The sequence below is a fragment of the Maniola jurtina genome, chromosome 24 (genome assembly GCF_905333055.1).
Source record: "Maniola jurtina chromosome 24, ilManJurt1.1, whole genome shotgun sequence".
NCBI classification, from domain to species: domain Eukaryota; kingdom Metazoa; phylum Arthropoda; class Insecta; order Lepidoptera; family Nymphalidae; genus Maniola; species Maniola jurtina.
In genome coordinates, this window is record NC_060052.1 from 1,451,129 (window position 1) to 1,461,441 (window position 10,313).

Consider the following 10,313-nt stretch of genomic DNA (forward strand, 5'->3'; position numbering starts at 1 on the left):
AAACTAGCGTGTATAAATTCAAATTTCCTCTCTTCCACACGCTCATTTCCATATCTCGGCCACCCCCTATGCTTTATTAAAACTCCGGCAAAAACCGACACCCTACTTATTCGCTATCTACTCTCGGAAATGGCATTATCGGGCAAGCGAACCAAATCTCACACGTTTCAGCCAATAGGGCATTCTTATCAGAAAATGACTCATTTCAAATGACAGAGTGTTCTAAAGCGCACCTCACTTTAAAACGCCCAAACTCAATCGTAAAACACACTGAATTTTCTACTCTATTACTAAGTATACAAAGTTCATTTTCCGATGTTAGGATATGAGATAGTTATGTCCTGTGATTTGGAGAACGCTCGTAGCGAGAGGAAATTGGAATAAGAAAATTTGGGGTGTAAAATGAAAGATAGACGAGTACTAATTTCCGGCTATTACTGTGTCTCTTTCTTTCCCGCATTTTCCCGCTTCGTGTTTGTATTGCTGTCCCCTTTGCTCGTGAAGGCTTTTGCGGTGAAAAGGGTGCTTTTGGGAAGCGTTCAAAACAAGTTTTTAAATGTGATGGATGCGACTGAGCAAATTGTGATTTTGTTTTAATTCTCGGTCTGTTGTCTTTTTAACCCCCGACCCAAAAAGAGGGGTGTTATAAGTTTGACGTGTGTATCTGTGCATCGGTGTATCTGTGTATCTGTCTGTGGCATCGTAGCTCCTAAACTAATGAACCGATTTTAATTTAGTTTTTTTTGTTTGAAAGGTGGCTTGATCGAGAGTGTTCTTAGCTATAATTCAAGAAAATCGGTTCAGCCGTTTGAAAGTTACCAGCTCTTTTCTAGTTATTTCTGTAACCTTCGCTTGTCGGGGGTGTTATAAATTTTTAATTTACACTTGTACTTTTCTATGTTGCACTACACGCTTTTTGATGTTTCCTTTCCAACTGGAACTAACACACTTTCAAATAAGCAAATATTAAAATACTAGCTGATGCCCGCGACTTCGCGTGGATGTAGGTTTTTTAAAAATCCCGTGGGAACTCTTTGATTTTCCGGGATAAAAAGTAGCCTATGTGCGAGGGTATAATCTATCTCCGTTCTAAACAGCCCAATTCGTCCAGTTAGTTTATGCGTGAAGTGTAACAAACATACATACACACAAACTTTCGCCTTTATAATATTAGTGTGAAGTGTGATTCCCTATGGATATTTTTTAATACCTACTTACATAATAAGTACCTACTTGTCGTTGGTAGGAGCTATTGCTAGGTCAATTAGCCATGGTTAACAATATGCCATGAAGAGAAACTGTTAACCTGTTACTAGGACACACCAGCCACAAAGTCCCGGCAAAATACTTAGGTTCAGCCGTTCCGAAAATTGAACAGACAAACAGATAGACAGACAAAATTTTAAAAACCTGTGATTCAGCAGTTATGGTACGGTTCAAATAATCTCATAAGCTTAATAATATGAGGTAGTTATTTCGGCATTACAGACATACACTTCAATTTTATATATTCAGTTAGGCTTTTATTGTTAGACTAGTCTTTGCCTGCGACTTTTTCCGCATGATAAAATTTATAGCAGTCTATAACACTCAGTGTCCATAATATTCTTTAATGCACATAATGGTGTATGAATATAAGTAATGTAATTCTCAATGGTGTATGAAGTTTGCCAATCCACACTGGGCCAGCATAGCAGACTATGGTCAAACCCCTTCTCATTCTGAGAGGAGACCCATGCTCAGTAGTGAGCCGACACTGGGTAGATCATGATCATGATGATGTTTAAAGAAACCCAAAATAACCTCTTTGGGTCTTGATCTAAGAAGTGTTTAAGTATGTGTGGTGTAATCGAGAACGCCATTCGCCGGTAACGTGAGCCGCTATTACCCCGCGCGGCTAAATGTAATCACTGCCCGACACCCTCTTTAATTGATGGCCCGTTAAGTTAGCCTTTTATTTTTAGGCTAGTCTTTGCCCGCGACAGTCTCAGTACCTACTCAGTTTCCATAATGTTTAATTAACGTCCATAATGTTCTCGATAGAGTATGAACTATGAAGTCTACCAATCCACACTGGGCCAGCATAGCAGACTATGGCCAAAACCCTTCTCATTCTGAGAGGAGACCCATGCTTAGTAGTGAGCCGACACTGGGTAGATCAGGATCATGATGATGTTTAAATAAACCCAAAATAACCTCTTTGAGTCTTGATCTAAGTTAAGTGTTATTGTATGTGTGGTGTAATCGAGCGCGCCATTTGCCGTAACGTGAGCCGCTATTACCCCGCGCGGCTAAATGTAATCACTGCCCGACACCCTCTTTAATTGATGGCCCGTTATATTCAGTTAGCCTTTTATTGTTAGATGTTAGACTAGCCTTTGTCCACGACTTGATCTTCCGAGCAATGTCTTACGGCACAAGTCCTAAAGGAAAAAATCCGAAAACCGTAATTTTTTTTGTATGTCGGTATAGGTAAGTACCAAAAATTAATAAAAGTAAAAACTAAAAAAATAAAAAATGGACAGAAAAGCACTTAAATCTCTTTAAGAGATCTCTACCAGTGACCTTGGCAGTGGGAGTTGTGAAAGAATAATTGGTACCGCTGATTGGTACAACGGAAATAGAAGGTGGGACTTTTATGCTGGTATATTAATAGGTAGAATTTGTGGTCAAGTCACAAAAAAAAAATTATCTCTTCTTTCTTCTTTTCTTGTATGATGTATTTTTGTAGTGCACCATCACAATGCACTTCGCCAGTGTCGAGTAGCTGAAGGAGGCACATAGGAGATTGGTCGTTAAAAATGTGCCAATTTTGTGAGTATTGTTCTATATAGAAGCGAACGCGTCGAAAGAGTCGAACGAAACGAATTTTAGAATTCTCTATATTATGAAATCTACTCCCGATTCGGACGATTCGACGCGGGGAAGTGTGCGAGGTTTCATGAGATTTCATATACAGGATTCTAAAATTCGTTTCATTCGGCTCGTTTGACGCGTTCAGCTCGGATAAGTGTGCGTTTACCTTTAAAATTATCTCTTGTAGGTACGATGCTACGGAACCCTTCGTGTGCAAATCCGACTTGCACTTGAACAGTTTTTGTTAACCAACGAAACGTTAACCCCGATGTATAGTTATGTACGAAGTATTACATAACAAAGTAAAACAAGCCAGATCAAATTAAAGTTCCTAAGCGACAAAAACCGCGGCTGCCGATTAATTCCTATCGATTTCCACTCGAGCGAGCTGGCTGCGAACGATCAGAATTTCAAATCAGCCCCAACAAGCTCTGCTCATGGCTCCACCGTGTAAATGTTCCTTTTTTCCCGCACTCCAAGAGTTAGTGGGAAATCCAAGCCGATCTTACCTCTAAGGTGATTCGCTAGCTCATGTCTAACCAAGGTTGGTTGGTTCTACATTGCTACTCACTGGGTGATATAAAAATAAAATTTCGTAGAAAACCGTCAATGGATCAAAAATAAGCTCGAGTGGCTATCATTCAGTTTTAGACACTGAGTAGTAAATCACTCCGCTGGTGGTGTGATGATGCAATCTAAGATGGTAGAGCTTTAATTTGGAAAGGGTATGGCAGTTTTTATTACACCCTACCGTTTCTACATGGCGTTTCAGCTTTGTCTCGTCATTATCTAGGGTTATCAGTTATCGCTAAATAAAATAGCAACAAGTTGTAATTAATAAACATGACTGTCTATCTACTAGCTTTTCACAGCCTATCCATCTTACTGATTTTGTCGATATTTGGTACAAACAAAGCTTGCACCCTGGGAAAGGACAAAAGTTACTATTTGATCCGTAAAATTAAAAACATCCCACGGGATTTTTGATAAACCAAAATTTGCACAGATAAAGTTCCTAGCATCATCCTCAATTATCATCTTTGTACCAAATACTATGTTGCCCGCTACTTCTTCGGTGTTCATTTAAGTTTTTTAATGATCCAGTGGAATCAAATATTTTTTAGAAACTAAAACAAAGAGTAATTATTGAATACCTCCTCAAAATGTCCCACCAGCTCCTCGACTAATTCCAATATGCCATTTTAAAAGACGAGCGCCAAAAGAAATAGTAGTTACGAAGTTACGACTCTTGGACCGGGTTATGTTGGCCAGCCTGATGCTATCTAGACAGTTGGCACACCTGACCGACGCTAATTGGACAATAAATCAATTCTTGCCCGCTTCTTATTGGCCGATGGCATTCCAATATTGGAAATTTGGCCGCGCGATATTGACATGATAAAAAACAATAGGGCCCTATCGAGTTCTTTTGTGTTCATCTTGGACCCCAGTTCTTGTTATGGACCGTTCGTTTTGTTTGCATTGGATTGGACCATCTTATCGTTTGGACAATTTGTTTTTGGGACTCGTTATTTGAATTATTTATATTAATAATGTCTGGTATAAATTTTAAATCGAAATTAGACAATAAGTAGGCGTTTAAAAGGGTATTAGGTACCTACGCGCATTTAGTATCTTGCATTTTTTGCTTCGTCGAATACGTAGCTGCGATTCCTCTTACAGAAGTTAACTGTACCAAAAATAATCTACTGAAGAGATGTGACAAATTTTTTTTAAATTGATTTATTAAATAATAATATCTCATACTTAAATATTACTTACTTAAACAATAAAATATCTCATATTTAAATATTACTGTAAGCATACTTAAATAGAATGCTATTCTAATTTTTTTCACGGCTACGGCTCCGACTTCTAGTCGTGTATTCTCGGTCATCCACCTGTTTGGAGACGTGTTCGAATTTTGAAACATTCCGAACCTAGCCTTCAGCTTTCTTCTCGCGAAATTAAAAAAAAAACCTTGTTATTTTTTAATTTTTAATTAAACACAAGTAGAAAATTAAGGGCATAATAAAAGTAAGCGTCATCCATTATTAGAGTTATTAACAAAAGGAACGCGCGCCGGCTAATCTGGGCTCTGTGGGCATAATTAAATTCTGAGAACAAGCGAGCTGTAAGGCATAGTTCACACCTAACGGACTGACCGCTACCAGAGTGAACTATAGAGTAAGGGAAGTCTCGGTTTGATCTTGAATCGACGATATTATGTCAAATTTTCAAATCAATTCTCCTCCTCTCCTCCTGAAATCTGCCTCCTGAAACACAGTTTTCACTTCATCAGGAGGCAGGGCCTCACACTAAAGTTTGTAAACACTGTTTTTGCAAAGATAATAAAGATTTATTTATTTATTTAATTATATACAATATTATGCCTTTTTTTGGCATTCACATGTACTTAGGTTTTTAAGAATCCTATGGGAACTTTTTAATTTTTCAGGATAAAAAGAAGCATCCTTTTCCTACCAAAAAAAGAATAAGAAGTTTTTTGCATGCCACCCTGTGGCAGATTGTAGTTACTAATACCCATAAGCATAACATCTCCTCAATCTATGCAAATAAACGAAATGAAATGAAAAAAATCCCTGGAAGAGCATGAACAGAATATACCCTGGAAAGATCCTCATACGGCAGCTGACAGAACATTGAGTGTAAACATGGCTTTAAATCGAAACGGTAGCGCGACGCCATTACGAAACGGAACGTGCATAATTATTTCGTTCCCGGTTTTCTTTTTTTTCTTTTTTCTTTTCCCGCGTTCGATTTTCGAAAGCCCGCGCTAATGTGGCGACGCTGCCCTTTGGCACGAACTGGATGCATTGTAAACAATGTTCTCATAAAATCTTATTCAATTACCTTCAGGTGCTTTACGTTTAATACACTGATATGTTGCGAACTGTTAATTAATTTTATTTTTAACGTGATAATTATTTTATTTTATTCATGTATCAAAATAATTGTACTTACAAAGCATTTACAAAGTTATAATAAAAATGAGTTTACTGAGTGGCAGTTTTCTGTGATATTTTCAGGAATTGAGTTCCAAAGATGAGTAGCTAGTGCAGTGAAAAATTTGCTATAGAAGACTGTGTTATAATGGGGAGTGACATAAGGATTTTTTGAGACACAAATACTCGTGAGGATGTAGGTACAGCTCTAATTATTTAGTAGTAGGTATTATACATTATTTCTTTTTACATTTTTGGAACATTCTACATTGAGTTTGTACATATTTAGTTAGATAGACTATAGATTAACAATGTTTTTAGGGTTCTGTAGCTCAAAAGGAAAAAGGAACTCTTATAGGTCTTCGTTGTCTGTCTGTCTGTACGTCTGTCGGGTCATCATCATCATCAGTCGGTTAGTCAGAACAAGCAGTGACGGATTAACCCTTAATCAAATTAAGCAATTGCCTAGGGCATCACGTCTGAGGGGGCACCAGAAGAAGCACAAAAAAAAATCCGTCCTTAGGGCATCACGTCTCACTCTCACCAAAAACCACACCAAAAAAAGTTTCTAGGACTAATTTGAAAATTCACGCGTGTTGCGTGAATTCGCATTTCAATAAATAAATAAATTATGCTTTGGTTTTCATTGTTGTCGCACCTATACTCCACTTCTAAAGTACGTTACATCTCATCATCTTATTTTACAAAAACCTAATGTTTTTAGGTGGTAAAGGTTTAAAGACCGAATCTAGGGGGGCCCACAGGCATGTATTGCTTAGGGCATCAAGTAGACTTAATCCGTCACTGAGAACAAGTATGGGTAAGGGTTTATAGTGTAACAGGAGAAGATTAAGATTAAATTAAGTTCTTATTTTTCCTCTAAGTAGTCTGGTAAAATGTCTTTTAACAACAAACAAATGAGCTTCCGTTCAAACAAATATCTAACCAATTTCTTAGCTGCATTGCTTTAACAGGGCTCTCTCCGTCACTTACTCCATACAATTGTAGTCCCAATTTCATTTGAATATTAATATTAAGCAACCAAAGACCATGAAATTTTGCAGACATATTCTAGAAACTAATATCTGTGCCTGTGGTGTTTTAGATTTTTCTAAAAATATGTAGTTTTAAAATTACAGGGGCTCAAAGATTTGTATGTGAATTTTTAAGACCGCGTAACTTTGAAACGGAATATTTTAACGGAAATCTGGAAAATCACAGGCATTAATATTAGTTCCCGAAACGTTTCTACAAAATTCCATTGAGTATGATTGGCTAGTATTCAAATGAGAGACGAACTACATTTGTATGGAGCGAGTGACGGAGAGACCTCTCTTAACGGAGACATCGTTTTTTCTAAACCAGACCACCAACGTATTCAAATGAGCCATTCCATTTATACCTTGTACAAACAATATTATGAAATGACAGCTAGCGGTTGTCAAAATCCATATTATAATATCGTAGGGTGGCCTCTTCAATGATTTATAGAAACAGGACATGATTAAAATATGACGAAACGGGTAAATTAACTATTTTGGCAAAGACTGCGCAAGATAGGCTATTTCTACTTACTTGCCTTTACCTCGTCCTATGCGTCCTAAATAATGATTTTAATAATTATTTTAATTACTTTAAATATTTTAATTTTTCATTATTTTAATTTTAAATATTAATTATTACATTTTAATATTACTTTTAATTTACGTAATTTAATTTATATAAAATTATGGACACAATTTATTATTGTCTGAAATAAAATGTTTTTATTTATTTTATGCTGTATCCAAAATTCAAAGTTCAAATATGACTGGCTGTATAGTTTTTAATCTTTGCTTTGCTTTTCACACGACTGCACGATTTCAGAGTTCAAGACTTTATTCCAGCATAACTTCTGAATGTCTGAACAGATGTGCATGTTTAAGGTATCGTTAGAATCGAGTAGCACTAGCTATAAATATTTGGAAAAATACAAGTGTGAGTCAGAGTCGCGCAGCGAGGGTTCCGTACTCAGGTATATTTTTCGATATTTCGCACGATAACTCAAAAACTATTATGCATAAAAATAAAAATAAATCTGTTTTAGAATGTACAAATAAAGCCCTTTGATATGATACCCCACTTAGTATATAACTATACTAAGTGGGGTATCATATCAAAGGGCTTTATTTATTTAAGTAAGATAACTCTTACTTTGAAAATTGGAACACATTTCAATTTTTTCTTAACCATAAATTCACCGTTGTCGGTTTTTTTCCGTTACTTGTGCTATAAGACCTACCTACCTGCCAATCTGCAAGATTCTAGGTCAACGGGAAGTACCCTATAGGTTTTCTTGACAGACACGACGGAAGGACGGACGGACGGACAGACAACAAAGTGACTCTATAAGGGTACCGTTTTTCCTTTTGAGGTCCGGAACTCTAAAAATCAATTTGGAGGCTGTAAGGCCCCATTGTTAAATGTGAAATTATTAAGTTCGTTTTAGGCAGGGAAGTCGTGTTTTTGAATTTTAGTAAGTATTTATTAGGACTTGTTAAACTATGAAGTCTTCTAAAAGAAGTAAGTATGGCGGCTCTACATTCTCGCTATCGGCCGTCGTCATCGCCGTACCACTGTTAACATGTATTTTGACAGATGACATAAGTTTGCGTCATATCTCCGCGTCATCGCACCGATGATATACAATTTGAAAGCAATAATAAGCTCCTGTCTTACGTCTGATAAAGCGGTAAGGTAAATCAATGTAATGGCCCCGCTTGAAAAAGCGAAACGGGATCTTTTGGGGACTTCATAAAAAATAATTTACTGTGTTATTGTGTCTTATTGTTTTTATTAAAGTATTGCTTGATTAAAGTTATTTTTGAAAATATGAGTAGGTAGTTAAGTACTATTTTTCACATGGGTTAGATAAAATTTAATATTTTATTTAGTGAATTATATTATTAAATAATAGTATATCGAAATAAGTATATTATAACTTTTTTAGATAATTCCCTTGATTTCATCCGGTTTTTGAAATCCTGCAGGAAACGTTCGTTCAGTACTCAAGCGATTGTTATGCCATCTAGTAGTTGTCTAGTAGCGACACGTTTCGGTTATCGAAACTACTTTCAAAGGCCCTTTCAATGCGACTCTTTGAACGAGAAAATAATATGACGGTAAAGTTATTGTCAATGCCCAACAACGCTTTAAATGCCGTTGATTGAATTGGGGTTAAAATCGTCTAACGCCAAACGGCATTGTAAATACCGTTGTACCTACGTTGATCGTGGCTACATCTACGTTTAACGGGAAACGCCGTTGAACATCGCGTTGCTCTACATTAAGTACCTATTTAGGTATAATTAAGTAGGTATTATGATAGTGTTTAACTAATATTATAAAGGCGAAAGTTTGTGTGTCTGTGTATGTATGTTTGTTACTCCTTCACGCAAAAACCACTGGACGGATTTGGCTGAAATTCGGAATGGAGATAGATTAACACATAGGCTACTTTTTATCCCGGAAAATTAAAGAGCTCCCACGGGATTTCAAAAGACATCCACGCGGACTAAATCACGGGCTTCAGCTAGTAACTTATACTTACAAGGTCGAGAATGTACGTGTTTGTTCGTACGTATTCACATCCAAAGTGCGGTCGGCCTAAACGGCAAACGCTAGTAAGAATTCTAACACATAATTAATTGTATGATGGCCACATGTGGACAGATGTCACGGCGTCATAGATTCATATTTGTCAAATGCTCATTCCTGGCATTCTTACCCACGCAACTGGACTAGGCTTGAATTAAGGGTTGGCACTTACCACTTGTTAAAAAATTATTTTGTTCATGGTCAAAAAACAAGCAAACAAGCCGATCGTTACATAGGTACCTATTTGAATAAGTGTGTACTGGACCAGTGTGTCGTGGGCTCGACCGTAATACACGACGACACTAGACACTAGACACTCAGCGTGACAATAGAGTCTTGACACTCAGGCATAGAGTGTTTACGTGTGTTCGCCACTGGGACACCTTGTTGCGGTTGTAGTGTCGGTGTCGCTCAGTGTCATCGCCGTGGAGACAGACTATGTGCGGTGTCCGACACAATTGTAGAACGTATTTCGAAACTTTAGTTAGACCAAGACTGACATGCATAAATGTAAAAGCCTATAAATAAAGGATTAAAAAAAAAGACTTCACCCACTTGGGCTGCGTCCGAGCTACACTACAGGCACCAGTGTAATCTGTACCAAATTTCGTTAAAGACGATTAAGCGTATGAAACGTCAAAGACAACAGACAACACAGACACTTTTTTCAGACAGTTAAAATATTTTTAGGGTTCCGTTCCTCAAAAGGAAAAATGGAACCCTTATAGGATCACTTTGTTGTCTGTCTGTCTGTCTGTCTGTCCGTCATGTCTGTTAAGAAACCTATAGGGTACTTCCTGTTGACCTAGAATCATGAAGGGTAGGTAGGTAGCCGGTTGGTCTTATAGCACAAGT